This window comes from Toxorhynchites rutilus, chromosome 1 (assembly GCF_029784135.1).
Source record: "Toxorhynchites rutilus septentrionalis strain SRP chromosome 1, ASM2978413v1, whole genome shotgun sequence".
Classification (NCBI taxonomy): domain Eukaryota; kingdom Metazoa; phylum Arthropoda; class Insecta; order Diptera; family Culicidae; genus Toxorhynchites; species Toxorhynchites rutilus.
In genome coordinates, this window is record NC_073744.1 from 144,978,546 (window position 1) to 144,996,346 (window position 17,801).

General features: G+C 41.0%; 1 protein-coding gene across 8 annotated transcripts in view; it reads right to left on the reverse strand.

Moving 5' to 3' along the window:
* Positions 1 to 17,801, reverse strand: part of LOC129762629 (netrin-B-like) — a 165,113-nt gene that overhangs the window by 24,691 nt on the left and 122,621 nt on the right. The gene's annotated exons all lie outside the window — the stretch shown is intronic.

Consider the following 17,801-nt stretch of genomic DNA (forward strand, 5'->3'; position numbering starts at 1 on the left):
TTGAAGGCAGCATCCCAAACCACCGCAAATAAGGCAAAAATTTATTGATATTAATTCGATTTCCAATTCTGGGCATCCCATCACGATTTATTGCAATATTGTTGGTTGACAGTTTTTTTTCTGCTCCATTCGAGATGCAGCCGCAGAAAGTTTCACGTTCCCATACGATCTCACAGCGCTTTAAACCGTGCCGAAGCGATCGACCAAGCGGTGTTGTGATACTATGCGAGCTGACGTCTAAGGAAAAACGCACCACGATCTTGGTTTGTGATCCGGCCAAAAAAGGGCCGCCAGATCTACTGCCTTTCAGTGTTCAGGGAGAAGGAATGACAAACATTGATGTTACCTGATTGTGATGTCGCATGAATGCTTTTAAGGAGAGAGCAACTTTACGACTCGGAAACCTGCTCAGTTTCATACGGCAGACGCGCGATTTGCGCGTCGCGCTGGTTTATAGCAAAGTCTCTCGAAACAGTTTGGGAAGCGTTTGTTGTATACATGAATTCACCCATTCAAAGCCCGCAAAGCCCAAGTGATACATTCTCCCATTTTCGCCGGGGTCAAACGTCAGATTAGACCCGAGCGGCAATCGATTCGAGTCACCTCCGCGTAGAGAAGAAATCAATTAAGCGCTCAAATCTCATTAGTTCATTCATCACTCAGATCAACTCTCTCTCCCTCCCGTGCATCGCGATTTCACTGGCTGCTGGTGGCTGCGGCGGCAGCCACAGCAATAGATCAATGCCCAGGGTACATGGAAGCACGGATCAACCATTTAGTCTGAGCATCTAGTCACTATCAGCATTAATTAGGAACACGATCGCCCGGCACGGCCACATTGGACACTCAACCGATCTGACACACGGACGTGGCCATGGACCGGAGACGGACGGATCATTGGAAGGGGGGCCGTGATTAATTAGAAATATCAATCGCAAAGCAACCTCTTAACTGCAGGAGTTCGCTACTAAACATATGTAACACTTCGGAAACAAAGCAAACGCTCGATCGCTAATCCGCCAACCCATGTCGTGATTCGAAAGTTGTGGAATGGCTGGGGTTACGTTTTGCACGAAAAACGAAACTCGCCGATTCGCAGCCAACGATATAAAATAAATAAGGGGAGTAGTTTAGAAAGCTTAGAGAATGCTCTTGCCGAGCATAATAATAAAAGAGTTTTATAACAAACTCAATCTGTTGCCGGCATCTATTGTTTATTGTTGAGTTCTGTGGAATAACCGAAGTTACTGCACGCTTCGAAGGTGTTTTCTGATGGTATGAATATGTTTTGATATTTTTTGGGCGTTGATTCAGATAAATTTCTATAATGTCTTCCGTGTTGAATGATTTATCGTCTTTTTGAACGATCCAGATGTCGATCTAATTGACCGCAAAATAAACTAGTTGATAGAAGATGCCCCATACCACAGTGCGGTGTTCACAACCTTAAATCCAATTGGGGGCTCAATGAAATGATCCACCGCATTATTCTCGTATTTTTATCGGAGGACAAGAATAAAATAAGAATCAACCTTCATCAGCTGATTTTACAAAACCACGTAAAACATCCGAGTTTTAATTTAACAACGCCCCCAACTAATAACTATACGTTCATTGTTGGTACACCCAAAATTGATTTTTAGCTCATGTTTTGTCATCCCAATTTATGACAATTAATGAGACATAACATAACAGAAAATGTCATGACTCACAAATACTGGTAAGCATTTGTATAATATACATGGTACAGCAATATAAGATTAATACGAGCGAGCGAAACAAAAGATAAATAAGCTCTCCGCATGCTTTGCCACATACACGGCCCAGACCGAGACAGATATTTTTCTCCTTCATGCGCTCCTTTTTTACTCTTAGGAAACACTTCCCAACTTCATTTTATAATCAGGTGCAATATTATCACGTATTTGCTGAACAACTTCTTAAGCATCATTAGCCATATGGATAGCGTGGTCGTGTAAATTAGCTCTGCATTCCAGCCGGCCCAGGTTCGATCCCCATTGACGTCGTATGGACTTTTTTTGTGTTTGCACAATCCCAAATGATACGAGAAAAGAAAACAGAAAGAGATGCCTGCACGCATACATACGAACCATTTTTAAGCTTTCAAAATAGCTCATTATTTGCGCATTTGACTCAACAGCACACTAAATGGCATCATTCCTGCCAAAGATGACATGTTTTCTGCCAACGCGAGTTTGGGTGTAGTGTGTTCACTCAACATATTATTTTAGAAAATCGTTCAGTACCAAGTGAAAAAAAAAATCAACAGGAATCCAATAAAATTGAATGAATGTGGAAAGGGCAAAATTCGGAAAATAGAATTCCCATATGTTCTAAGATTACATCGTGACAAGCGCTGTTAGTTGTAGTTTATGTTTGCGCTAACTAAATTGATTTTTGTTTGAAAGTGGAAATGGATTTTCAGGTAAAAAACGCACTCTAATAACTTATTTACACATTCTATATATATTGGGTTGAGGAAAAAGAAATGTCGTATATTGTCAATATATAGCAACACTTAAACATATCTTGTGTTTTACTTATCACATCGGGTCATACTATACGGCTATTGAAAGACGACAATCTGTGCTAAAAATGTCGTTTTGACAGTGTTGTGATTGTCCTTTTCAGTCTCAAGTTATAGCGCGTCGAAGATGGAGTCCGCCAAGCAAGAAATTCGCCATATTTTACGTTTTTACTACATACGAGGTAAAACTGCAACGAAGTTAGCCGAAAAAATTCGTGTAGTTTATAGACCCGATACTGTAACGATTCGCACAGCACAGCGTTGGTTTGATCTGTTTCGTTCTGGTGTAGTGGCTGTCGAAGATACACCCCGTACTGGTAGGCCAATCGTCGTGGAAACCGACAAAATCGTTGAAATCATCCAAGTAGACCAAGTAGACCAAGTGGTCAATTTGGAACCATTTGCAGAAGATTGAATTCCAAAAAAAGCTGGATGTATGGGTGCCACAGGAGTTGACGCAAAAAAATCTTTTAGACCAAATCAACGCCTGCGATGCACTGCTGAAACGGAACGAACTCGACCCATTTTTTTAAGGAGATGGTGACTGGTGATGAAAAGTGGATCACGTACGACGACCTAAAGCGAAAAAAGTCGTGGTCGAAGCGCGGTGAGCCGGCCCAAACAATTGCCAAGCCCGGATTGACGGCCAGGATGGTTTTGCTGTGTGCTTGGTGGGATTGGAAGGGAATCATCCACTATGAGCTGCTCAACTATGGCCAGACCTTCAACTCGGTTCTCTACTGTGAGCAGCTTGTCCGTTTCAAGCAGGCGATTGACCAGAAGCGGCCAGAAATGATCAATAGGAATGGTGTTGTTTTCCACCAGGACAACGCTCGGCCTCACACATGTTTGATGACCCGCCAGAAGCTACTGGAGCTCGGATGAGATGTCCTATTGCACCCACCGTATAGTCCTGATCTGACACCAAGTGATTATCATCTCTTCCGGTCCATGCAAAACGCTCTTGGGGATACTAAGTTGGTCTCAAAAGATACTTGCGAAAACTGGCTGTCTGAGTTTTTTTTTGCAAATAAGGAGGGGGGGTTTTATAAGGGGGGGATAATAAAGTTGCCTTCTAAATGGAAACAAGTTTGCGAACTGGCGAATACGGCGCATATTTTTGTCTCAAATTGGATAATTTAGAGTATGTTAAATAGAGCGTCAAATTTCGATCAGAAATACGACATTTCTTCTTCCCCAACCCTATATAAAAATGGATTTCTGACTGTCTGTCTGATTCTTATGGACTCGGAAACTACTCAAGCGATCGACATGAAAATTGGTATGCAGTAGTTTTGAAGGTCGGAGAAGGTTCTTATGATAGTTCGGGACCCCTCCCCCAATGTGGGGGGAGGGAAGGGTACTGAACAACTCGAGAACTAATCAAATAAATGGAATCAAACTTAGCATATAGAGGTTTTAGGGATTGATAAACCTTTCTATGGTAGTAGAGTTTCCCCTCTCTAAAAACACAAATGAAACACAAATTTCTGCATAACTGATGGTATGACACCCCTTCCTCCTCTGGAAAAGAGAGGGGGTCCCATAAAAATAATGCACATATTTCAACCAAACACGACAATTTTAAATTTTCGGAAAACTCTGAAAGAAAATGGGAAAATTCGAAAAATTCAATTCGCATGTGTTCTACAATTACATATTGACAAGCGTTGTTAGTCCATTTGATGTTTGCGGTAACGAAATCGATCTTCGTTCGAAAGTTGAAATGGATTTTAATGTGATAAAACGCACTCCTGTATCGTCTTCTATCTATATAAATAAAAATGGATTGCTGAATGTGTTGATAAGAGCAAAACTCGGTAATTCCTATTATATCAAACATTTATAACGGAGAAACATGTTATTTGCAAGTGGTTGAAAAATCTTGAACGAGAATTGTGTCTGAAAATAATCTGATATTATAATAACGAGTTTTGGTAGAAGTACTTGGAATTTTATAGTAAAAGGTAATTTTAAAGGGTAGATTAAAAAATCAATCAACGAACAGTTCTGCGATTGGACCCATGAACGTGTGCTTAGTAAGAAAACGCGGATGTGATAACGAAAAATAAGTTTTGGGCGGGACGAAGTTTGCCGGGTCAGCTAGTAACTATATAACTAAAAACGGATCGCCAAATGTGTAAAAAATGTGTTAGCGCAAGCTCGAGGAGTGGAATGTTGTACCACAATGAAAACATTTCTAACCTAAATCTAAAACCTCTATAATCCAAATTTATGCTCGAGTCTCGAATTATGCAAAAATTTGTGTTTCGTTTGTATGGCAGACCCCCCCCCCAGAAATACATTTTTATATATAGGGGAGGTGTGGGTATAACGGACAGTGGGGGTTTCATGAACAGGTGGTTGAATTGTATAGTTGCAATTTCAAAATTCTGTTGATGGGAACCCCTTCTACATGCTATCCTATAATATTTAAACCATCCTATGACAATGAATACTGATCAAAAGTGGAATAGGGAAACAAAAACCGAAAATCAAACATGATTCCGCGTGTGGATGTTATTTATCAGCCTTCGATATTAAGCATTTTGAGTAGTTTCATTGGAAAATTTAATTCGCTGATGGTTATATTTCTGTTTGCGAGTTAACAGAGAAGCAATATTAGGTATGTACGGAAAAGTAAATTCATTCGTGAGTGGTAAATTTAAATTAATGAAATAATTGCAACGGTGGGGTTGAAATGGACAGTCACAACCAAGATCACATCCAATGCATGATGGAAAGTGAAGGGAAGATTTCAACTCTGTTTGTTCTATTTCAGTTACATCAGGATTGTTCCAGCAAGTCAGGAAAAAATTGTAACTTTCGTTTTTATGAGTTTATGGATAAGGAGTGTATGTTTAAATAAGAATGCGTATACACTGCATTTCCTAACTGTAGAACCACTCATTTTTTTTCTGAGTTTGCAAAGATATGTAAGTAGTCGGTTGAATTGAGGTACATAGTGTAGTACAGGGGCTCTCAAACTATTTTGGGCGAGTAACCCCTTTTCCAGAGTGAAGTCATACCTCAGACCCCTATAGCCAAATCTCTTTGGGCATCCTATCTTTAGTTTTTTTTCTTACTGAATAATTATCAATTTAAAAACATTTCAGTTAGATAAATGAGTAAACTTGACATTATATTCTCATGGAGGCGATCTGGCGTAAAAAGATCGCAAAAGATCACGAGCTCAATTCTCACTCCCGGCATTCTTCCAAAAAATTAAAGTAATGTGACAAACCAGCCAAAGGTGTTGAAAGTCCCAATAAAAAAAAAATCTCATCATATTCAACAAAATAAATAGACATAAAGTTTAGTAGATATCAAGTGTACTTAATAATTATTATAACCGATTGAGCTTGTGCTTGGGTAGACTGTTCACTTCGTAGTTGCACTCCGTGATTGACCTGAACCAGCGAAATTGCACAAAGAACACACTAAATGACGATTGAGACTAGCAAATCATATTATTGTGCAATTTCGGTGTGGCTTTAGTCAATAACGACGCCGACCACGTCCTTACAGGCACCAGGGGAAGCGAAGGAATGTTAGTATGAGTATGATACTCGCCGCCCGAAAGCCAGAAGGGTCGCTTCTATAGCGTGGTTCCCTAGCGAATATCATGGAAGGGATAGTTGTTAGTGGGAAGAGGTAAGAATCGGGATTCACTGAGGTACGTGATGTGATTGCTATCGACCACTCAACAAAACGAATCTGAAAATCTTAAATCTCAACACACAGCAAAGGTCTCAAGGTATCCCGAGAAGGAAAACCTGCAATGTTAATTAGATTTTTCATTTCTCGCACGTATTTGTTATTGAAATCCAATCGCAAGTGCGAAGTTTTAACTATGGGATACACACTATAACATGTAACCGAGAGAACTCCTCTCAAACCAATCGGACCACCGATATATTCCGTTATTCCATGCGCGTAATTTTTCACCCCTATTCTGTATTTCGATCGATTCGAAATATTACGAACGAATGTATAAAATTTAATTCTGTATTCCCTTCGAGTTATTTTTGCATTTCGTTCGATCTATTTCTCTTCGAACATTAAATGGGAAAAACGTTCGAAATAGGGAATGCGAAATTATAACGAAATAACGGTTTGCAACGAAATGGAAATGTCCCATAACGCAGGATACTGTGTTTCAACATTGCGTTGTAACCAGAACTTACGATACTACGGTCTTGCAGCATTCGTGATAATTTTGACAAATGCGAAAATTGTGAATGTTCTTTTCTGCTTAAATTTTGTTTTGAAAGTTTTGGCAGAAAGGCGGATATTCTTGATATTATTTCAATCAAGTTGAAGTCGTCACCCTGCAACTGAAACACAAATTCGAAAAAGCTGAAAACCTTGGTGGTCAGCGAACTTCAGCGTTTAGATGTACCCGAGTGAAGATTTCGTCGTTTTACTCATATAGCTCAGCAAATAATGGAATGTTCAAAGAATTGCCCCGAAGCTTATTGATATACTTATAACATCTAGTAAAGACTGATGCGATCTATGGCTCAGATTTTTTGCTACCAAATAATGATTGTGAATCACGCAGTGAATGGCCAGTACCTCACACAGTTGTAACTTTGAGTAAGCTGTAAAACCAGGATGACGACCAACCTTGTATGCTGCACCATCAGTTACCATGGAATAGCTTTGTCGGTAAGAAAAAAAAACCGTTCCACGGCTGAAAGATCAATTCTCCTCTGGTATCAGCCTCCATATATGCAGCAGAAAATAATTTCTTGGCACACATTTTCATCTCTAATATATCAAACAAACCCTAACAAGAGAGCTTCATTGATGGGTAATGTAGACTCGTTCAGCTGGAGAGAAAATATGTTGGTCTATAACATTTTTCCCTTTTCGTGACCCATCTCAAGTTTCCTAAAATAATTTGAAAAAACAAATTTTACGCCATGCACATGGGTGACCAAGCATTTTGTAAATTCTTTTTCAATCGCTTTATTCTAGTTTATTTAGCTATATTTAGTTTTATTTAGCTATGTAAACACGTTGTAATCTCTTGAATTAAAATAGTGGATGAGTGTATCATCATTCAAGCTCCAACGTATTTTAGAGCGCAAATGAACTGAAAATGAAAAATATTAGGAGCATGTTAGGACATGAATTTGACGATGACTTATTCAGTGTTAAACCGCGTGTATGTTTAAAATACAGAGAAATTTAAAAAGTGCCTTAACGACTTGTACACTCAAACACATCATCTTGCGCGAACCTGTGAACCTTTTACTAGCCGATGAAAAATCTTGTACTTTTTGTAGTTTTTTTCTTTTCATCTTGCGCAGGCTCATCGTCTCGTTGAGTTTTTGAAATGTACAGCAATAATACTCCCTACTAAAATATTAGTCATTCTTATAACGGGGTGGTCCACGTCGTAACACAACTTTTGCGGCATCTTAAATGTTCCAAATGAGAACTTTTGTAATTTTATGGGGGTAGATTTTCAGACTTCGTCGACCCCCAAAATCAATTTTCATTTGTGTCGACCCCTAGGAAACCGAAATCGACCCCAGGGGCAACTTTGAGAAACCCTGGTGTAGTACATAATAACTATATTCATTTAAAGACTGGCCATTTGAACTCTATTGTTGTGTCCGGGCGCGAAACATTCGAAAAACGAAAATTCCAGTGCTTCATACCTATAGTACCAGATGGCAAAAACTCTCGCTCCTTCACAAAATTAACGTCAATTCCACATGAATTACAATAATTCATAGGTCATTTTTTCTCAATCAGTTCAAACAACTCATTCGGGGTGGTTTCCACCAAGATGCGCCATGTTGTAGTGTGTATCTCGTTCTACGCAGAGCACACTGCTCGTTAAAGCTCTTCAAATCCTTCATACTGATTATAAGCTGCATCTACTCATAAGTTCTTGATGGGGTTTTCATCTTGTAAACAAGCTGACCAGTCCAGAATCTGAAGCCCCTATTCATTAAACCATGCCATGACTTTCCGGATTTTATGAATTGACGCTAAATTACCCAATTCTCACGGTTTATCCGGCGAAGCGGAACGTCGCGATCGTCATGGACGACGAGATGTTTTTAACAACAACGACTGGGAGGAAACCAGCTACTTTACGTCTTCCACCAAGGAGATAAGTTACGACGTGAAGTACGTTCCCCACACCAAGTTCCCAAAGCAAAGTGCTTCTGTGGCCTGCCATCAGCGAAAAGGGGATGCCAAAGTCACTTTTCTTCCGTTAGGGAACTAGTTAAGGAGCGCTTATCGACGGATGATGTTATTACTAAGCCGCTAGTTCCAAAGGGTCGGCCATTGTCAACTTTGACTTTCGTCTCTTTCAAGATAGGCGTCAGTCAAGATCTTGGACCCTTCTACGTGGCCCAGAGAAATCGAGTTCAGGGAATTCCTAGAGTATGGTACAAATGTACAACATTTTTGGAAACCCCCGCAAGTCATCGACACGGGAACATCAGCAACGAACCAATCACAGCAACTCCCCATCCAGGGAGGGAGTCAGTAAACCACATCCCCCAACCAAGTTCTTCAACGCCTGATCTTGAACAACGTTGTCATCCAATACCTTCATCTAGCGCAAATAATGCACAGCTGACTGTCTGCTATCAGAATGTTCGCGGATTAAGGACTAAGACCAATGACATGCTTCTATCACTTCTCGCCTGTGACTTTGATGCAGTGGACCTTACAGAAACGTGGCTTCATTCTGGAATATCAAGTACTGAATTATCAAGTAACTACGTAGTGTATCGCTGTGATCGTAATTCACTCAGCAGTCACTTGTCCCGTGGTGGTAGTGTCTTGATTGCAGTGAAATTTGAGCATAACTGTAGTTCGGTGCATCTAGTAGACTGTGAGAGTTTGGAGCAAACAGCCGTGCGCATCATTCTACCCCGGTTCTCATTGTTCATCTGTAGCATCTACATCCGCCCAAACAGTCATGTGGATACCTACGCTCGTCACGTTGAATCCATCCATCAAATTCAACAAATGGCCAACCCTGATGATGTGATCGTAATCCTCGGTGACTATAATCTCCCGAATCTAGTGTGGACCTTCGACGATGATTTCAATTCATTTTTACCTCTTAACGCATCTACGGAGCAGGAACTAGCATTAGTAGAACCAACACTGTCGTCTGGGTTACATCAAATTAACGACCTACTGAACGCCAACGGTAAGCTTCTTGACTTGACATTTGTTAACAACCCTGCCCGTGTAAGTCTTGTCGACTACCCATCGGCGCTCCTCAAAGTGGACAACCACCATAAGCCGCTGGCTTTAATTGTTAACTTTTGTTCCCGAATGGAAGATGACTCTTCTTCTCGCTCTGAGCTTGATTTTTCTCGCTGTGACTATCATACTGTAAATAACAAAATTGCTTCTCTGGATTGGGACCGCATACTTGACCATACATCAGTTGACAATGCCGTATCTACATTCTATGAACAATTGAACGAAATTATTAGAGAAACAGTTCCGTTGAAGGCCCAGCGAAGCTGTGGAGTCCACCAATCAATCCTGGTGGACTCCACAGCTTCAAAATCTCCGCAATAGGCTGCAAAAAGCGAGAAAACGATTTCTTCACGACAAAACTCCAATACGCAGAAAAGAACTACACGAGGCCGAGTGGTTAGCGTCTCACATTATCATGCCGGGTGTTCGGGTTCGATTCCCGTTCTTTTTTCGTCAAAGAAATTTCCTCCGACTTGCACTGTGGTCACGCGTATTCTAGAGCTTGCCCCTCGGAATACATTCAAGGTGTGTTATTTGGCTTAAGAAATCTCAACTAAGTATTAATGAATGACGCTAGTTAATGCATATGTTGAGACGGCAAAAGTTCCACAGGGAACGTTAACGCCATTCAAGAAGAAGAGGCCGAAGACAAATACAAAAACTTTCAGCTTGAAAGTTTCCGCAAGTACATAAATGCTCTTCAAGGCACATTCAAGCAAAATCCATCTTCTTTCTGGAGTTTCGTACGGAACCGGAAGAACTTGACGCGGATACCGGGCAAAATCGTTTATCAATTCAGCAACTCCGACTCACCACTTTCTTCTGCCAATCTCTTTGCCGAATTTTTCCAAAACATGTGTGAAAGCAATTCATCTCAACCAACCCGCCAGTATATTGACAGTCTGCCATCTTACAATCTCCGTTTCCCAGTACTTGCGTTTGATGAAGATGTGGTGCATAAAGCACTCAGTTCAGTAGATGCAACAAAAGGACCCGGTCCGGATCTTATTCCCCCGGTCTTCATCAATACACTTCACGGTGGAAACGAAATAAACGGCACGCCATTGAACTACGTTTTACGAGTTAGTGAAGTGTCGAAGATAATGATGAGTTTTCAGGCAGAATGAGCACCTTTCAAATAAAAAATCATTAATGAAAATTAACTTCTTCGTATCAAACTGGTATTCAATGTGAGTGGAAAACTTTGTTTTCTTCATGTGATATAATAATCTCATACAAAAATTTAATCTGAAGATAATTTGATATTATAATGATAAATTTAGTGGGAAACTAATCTCGCATCCAGATATCGACACCGTACCGTTGTCATCGCGAACGCGTTTAATACCGTTTCCACCGTGAAGTGTATTCGTAGTGTATTCGAGAATCAGGCCCATTGTCAAGGTCCACGGTACTAAATCCAACGAATTTACGATTCCATCTGGTGTGCCACAAGGAAGCATTCTTGGTCCTCTGATTTTTGTATTATTCGTTAACGATCTGTGCGAAAGGTTATGTTCGGAGAAAATTTTATATGCGGATGATTTGAAAATTTACCGAGTAATACAATCAAATTTAGACTGCTGCATACTGCAAGCTGACATTGAACGATTAACGGTTTGGTGCCAGGAAAATGGAATGCATGTAAACGCTGAAAAATGCAAGGCCATCACATTTACGCGCTCTCGCTCCCCTATTGTACACGGATACATGTTGCATCTCTCGCCACTGCAGAGAGTCAGTCGAATCAAAGATCTGGGAGTTATTCTTGACAGCAAGCTGCGTTTCCATGAGCACGTCTCGGTCACAAGTTCAAGAGCAAATGCGATGGTTGGATTTTTGAGACGCAACACAGCTCATTTCGATGACGTCTACGCACTGAAGGCGTTGTACTGTGCATTTGTTCGCAGCGTCTTGGAATACGCAGTACAAGTATGGGCACCATATCACGCTGTACATGTCCAGCGCATCGAACGTGTTCAGAAACGCTTCGTAAGGTATGCTCTACGTGGCCTGCCCTGGAATGATCCAACCAACCTACCACCCTATGAACAGCGCTGTGCACTTATTAGAATGCAAACCCTGGAAAGCCGACGATTGGTGCTACAGAGAATTTTCATTTTCGATGTATTGACAGACAAAATTGACTGCAGCTATCTACCTCAAAACGTTAGCCTACACGCACCATCCCGACAGCTACGCCACCATCGAGTCCTGGCGATGCCTAATCACCGTACCATATATGAGCAAAATAATCCATTAGACGCTTGCTGCCGCGTCTTTAACGAGGTATCTGAACTGTTCGATTTTAATATTAGTAGGTTAATCTATAAGAATAGAATTAAGTCCCTATAAGCAGTCTGTACAACCATTAGGTCGAAGACGTTTGACATTAAATAAATAAATAAATTACCTGACGGAAGTTGCCTGCTTCATCTAAAAATATCATCCGGGCGAGGATGTGGTGTTCTGGACAGACCTGACCTACGCCCATTACGCGAAGCAGTCGCTGGAGGAGATGAATCGCTTGAAGATAGAACGTCCGAACGTCCCTCAGTTGCGTCCCATCGAGAATTTCTGAGCAATCCTGAAGCGGAGGGTCTACTCCAACAATTTTGTGGCGAAACTGATAAATAAAGCTAAGAAACACATAGAAATCATGCCAACAAGTATGTTTACAACAGCAATAGCGAAAGTTCCAGCCAATTACCAGAAGGCCCCCGACAGGGCCTTCAGGTCCATGAAATTATGTTTTATGGAAAAGTTTGTCCCATTGAATCATCCTTTGTATTTTATTATCGTCATACGAACATTGGCCATTTTTTAATGCAAGCGTTAATGTTAAGGAAAACATGGCTCTGAGCCGCTCACTGAAATGAACTGTTTTCCTCATCTATATGATGAATATGCATAATACAGTTACTCATTTGTTCCAACCAGTGGATCCAAATAGGAGTCGTTTCACGAAAAACTACAACGTTCAGATGTTTTATAACCAATCCTGGATTTAACTCATTTTGAGTTAGTTGTCACTATGACTCACGCACCAAAGCCTTCAGAAAGCAAATGACCAACCGAAAGCACCAAACAGAAATAATCAATAACGAATTTTCTTTCGCGTAGACCTACTTACGTTTCATACTCGTACTTTCACGTTTTTAATCTGTGTTGATATGTCAACCCCTCGGGAAGTCATAACTGTCACATTAGCCAAACCGGAGCCCACCCCTTCCAGGTCGAGTCATGATCCAAATCTCCCTCCGGAGCAGATCGTGACGAGCCTATTAGTAGCGCAGCGCGATCGGCATGTGATAGTTGAAAATTGAAAACATTTATAAGAGAAGAAAAAATTAAATTGAATAAACCTGGCACTGAAACTGTTCCTCCAAACCCGCTGCACGCGCTGTCCCGACCTGGTGGTGTGGCACGACCAAATCCCGGTTGAGTACTCTCTCGGGCAAATGTAGATTATATTTGCCCCGGAGCCCACAACAGTTTAGCTTGACTTTTCTTATTTGTTACTCTCGTCGAGTGTCGTACACCAGCCTCTGAGTTATTTGTCTTCCGGTTGTTATTTGTCATTGGACGAATGGAGAAGGTAATTTATGGGATTGTCCCGCAGTCCCGCGCTAACTTATGGGCGGTGATCAGAGCGTTGGACTTTGCGGTGGTGGTGGTGGTGAAGAGCACCAGCCCAGCAAATACGTCTCGGGCTGCTTCCAGTTTCATTCGAGCCAGGTTATGTGATATGACCACGCTTTGGAGATAGCAAACTGCGCGTTGGTCTCGTATTCAGACCTCCGCTTAGTGAAATATCACTTCTATTGTGATTTATTTCCCCCGATGGCAGACGTTTGGGACGTCGAACCCTGATCCAACTTTCGCTCAGATCTAAGAGATCAAACAATGTTTGTTCAGTGATAAGATTTGTTTTTGAAACACTGGCTGATTAGCAATTCTCACAACTTCCCTAATTTCGGAAAAATGCCACCTCTGGCGGTCCACCAAAAATATGCGCGCAAACAAATAAAGCGATCACATCAATCAAATACGATCGGCCCTCGTCACTGACCATAAATCTTCGATGTCAGTTCCAATCCCAGCCTCGGAACGAAACAATTTAACCGTATAATAGTCGCAAATTTGATGAATGACAAGTTGACGGGCGGCGTCGCAAGTAGTAAATTTGTTGGGCGGAAACGATTCAACTATTTGACACCGGGGATGGGTTTCAGCTGCCAGAAATTTGATACATTGTGGCGTCTGTAATTCCCTCTAATTGGGGCCAAGTCTGCGAGACAGATTCCCGTTTGGCCGGGCTTATTGTGTATCGTCAAGTCGTTCAGCTGACGGTACGGAACACGTCCGTTCAGAGAACTTCAAAGCAAACCTGGGTGCGATACACAGCACTCCCGTCGGATTATATTCGGTCTTGATACTGATCGGTACTGAACTCTCTATTACCGGTCCGGTTTTATTGCCTTGGATGGCAAATTTTTATGGCCCACTTTAATATTATTTATCTCTCATTCTGTGTTCGATTTTTATGTTCACTAGCTTTATCCATTTGCGCTTGTTTTCCGCACAAAATCGCCGGAGTGACTCATGTTGGCGAATATTTCGGTCGCACCAAAACGAATTTTAACAGCTTGACCTCTGGGGGGGAAAAATAGAAACCCTACATAAAATCTCACTCCCGTAAATCAACGCCGAAATTCGAAAACACTCCTTTATTGAGTTGTCTTCGTGCCAAAGTCAATAAATCTGTCCGGAGGAGATCCAACCGGTTGTTGTGTTGGCATTCCACCAGGTCAGGTATCAAACTTCACGATCATCGAGCGTCCGGTTATTCACCACCACTATCCGCGGCTATTTAAGACTTGAATTAACTGAAACCATCCATGCGAATCCCAGGAGCTACCGTTGCCTTTGGGACGCGGCGCGCGGGCCAAAAATGGCAATCTTGACAGCTCGATGATAACACATTATAATGCTCGCCAGTAATAGCCTTTCTACGGTCAGCCAGCTTCCAAGTGGCGGAACAGGTTGAAAGTAATATGTCAATGAATAATTTATGGCCAGTCTATTTTTTTTTTGTTTCATGTGCTCCTCCTACCTAAACTATGTATACTCTCAGCAGCCTCAGTGGATCGCATTCGGTCATCACCGTCAAGATTATAGACGTCCGTCACGGAACCATTAGCGCTGAAGACGAGATGTGATGTGTGTGTGTGTGTATGTGTATGTATGCATATGTTTAGATGAATTTCACCGAATTTGCGGCTGCCCGGTTCAGGTTGATCGATTTATTGCTACTATTTGTCCGTGACGGCGATTTTTTGTTTTGTTTTTTTTCTTGTGATTGCTACGTGGTTTACATAACGGAACGTGAGAAATAATTCGAACGGAAGCATCGAAGTTTTCATTGAACTTTGAACTTTGGAGATGTTGGTTTTGAGTAATAGATGCCAATCAATAAGTATACGAAGTCTGTTCAAAAAGTATCACGGCTTTCGAATTTACGCGGATTACGTATACTCGATTCTACTTTTTTTTTGTGGCATTATGTTGGTACCCATGTCTCTCACTTATGCTGACAAGCAGTGTTGCCATATTTAAATCTGTACAAGAGGGGTTGAAAATCATACTGATCTGTACTTTTGATGTGGAACTACGTCTTTCAGGAAGGGTGCCAAATCAGAAAACAGGTCACGTTTTTATGAAATGAAGTTAACGTTAATAGCTGTGAACTGTGAACGGATTCTCATGATTTGCATATCAATCGAATCGAAAATTCTTTAAGATTTGTTTGATATGCTATACATTACAATTCGCTAATCACTAAACGATTTAAAATCATGAAAACTGGAAGAATTTCCTTTTTCCTATATATTTGTTCTGCCGATTTGTGTGCTAACCCTACCCATATTTCAAATGCTTATAACTCGAACATTTCTTAATAGATCGGAAAGATGTTTGCATCAATTGATAGGGAATATTTCTACGCTTCTATCGCAATTAATAAAATGTTATGTTTCATGTAATGAACAATTGAATAACTGTAAAATGTCAAGCGTTATCTGAACGCTCTTACTGCCAAGTTTTCATTGGCCCGATTTACGGTTTCCCGAACACAGACTTCAAAATCGATATACACGCAAGTCGGGGATATTTTTGTTCCCACCGAGCTGTGTTTTCCTAACACGGACTTCAAGACCAATGTGCCTGGAGTAATCCGCTTTGTCAAAACATGCAAGTCGGGGATATTTTTTCTCCCCGAGCCGTGTTTCCCTAACACGGACTTGAAAATTAATGCGTCTGGGGGAATCCGCTTTACAAATATATGCAAGTCGGGGGTGTTTTTTGGTGTTGAGTACTTTTGTACTCGCTTGTCGTTGTGCAGACCGGAATGTGTTTCCCTAAAACATACTTTTAACCTGAGAAGCCTGCGAAAATCGTCATTTCAGATACTAGAGGTGAATGAACTTTCGCGGTTCGAGAACTACGTAAACATGAGATGTGCAATAATTTCAAAGGGAAATGTAAAATACAATGATCGTTTGACAACTTTTCCGTTCACATATTTTGGTAGTCCTAGGCAACATATCAAATGTAAAAGGACGTTCGACAAATTTACTTGTAACGAAGAACATAATCTAATACAAAAATTTTGATGCATTCTAATATAATATTCGAAGTGGTAAACAAGCGGATTGCATAATATAATTTCGTAGTTCTACGTCGAAAATATGCGGTCGTGTCCTAGATACAACCCCTTAAAATTTTGACGTAGGACTACGTCTAACCGGAAGATATAGGGTGTGAAATGAAAATCTAGGCACTGAACAAGTAGGAAAAAATGCAAGATTTGGAACGCTTATAACTCGAGCATTTCTCAATAGATCGCAAAGGCTTTTGCATCAATTGATAGGAAATATATCTACGCATCTATCATAACGAATAACATTTCATTTTTCTTGAGATAAATAATTGAATAATTGTGAAATAACAAGCATTGTCCAAATGCACTATGTGCCCATTTTTTATTGGTCCATTTTGTGCTCCTCAAATCGTACCGACAAAAACGGGCAACCAGAGCAGCAGCGAAATACAATGAAGCACGATTGGAAAGGAAAAAGAAAAAATATGAACGAAACATTGGTCGCAGTCTCACACATGCGTAATTCTCGAGCCAGCCAGTCAGCTTAAAAATCCCCGCTCCGCTGCCGAAACGATCATTCTCATCCAAACCGTACACCACATTGTTTCCAACACACAACCAACACAAGCAGCCATGTCTGGACATGGTAAAGGAGGAAAAGTGAAGGGAAAGGCAAAATCCCGCTCGAACGGTGTTCGTCTCCAGTTCCCCGTATGTTTATCCGCCAATTGCTCCGCAAGGGTAGCTAGGCCGAGCGCGTTAGTACCAGTGTACCAGTCCACATAGCCGGCGTTATATAGTTTCGGCCGCCGAAGTGATCGAGTTGGCTGGCAAAGCTGCTCGCGACCGATAAGAAAACCTGCCTACAGAACAGAGCACATTCGGTTCGGTGGCAACAACTAGTTTCAGCGAGTGGCAAACGCAATCGCAAAACGGCAGCAGGTAGAAGAAGGAAAAAGTTTGTTTATACAGACTGCTTTAGTGGCAAAACCTGCCACCGTAAAACACGGCGCTTTTCAGGGCCATTAAACCTTTCAAAGGAGAGTTATTAAAAGTTTTTCACAATACCAATGCATTCTAAAGTGACATAATATGACATATAATATAAACTGATTTATTTTGGTTATGCTTGTTCTTAAACTTATTGGTGGTTGGGGTCTTCTAAATTGATCTTTCAGTTTTCACAAACGCATGCATGGTTTCCGAATTAAAAGTGGCTTCACATTGTATGCAGGATGGCATTAACGAATTTTCTCGGTAGCAAGAACTGCTTTCTATGGTTGGTAACTGATGTTGAAAATTGACTGACGTTACATCTGCATTGTATAGAAAAATAACTAA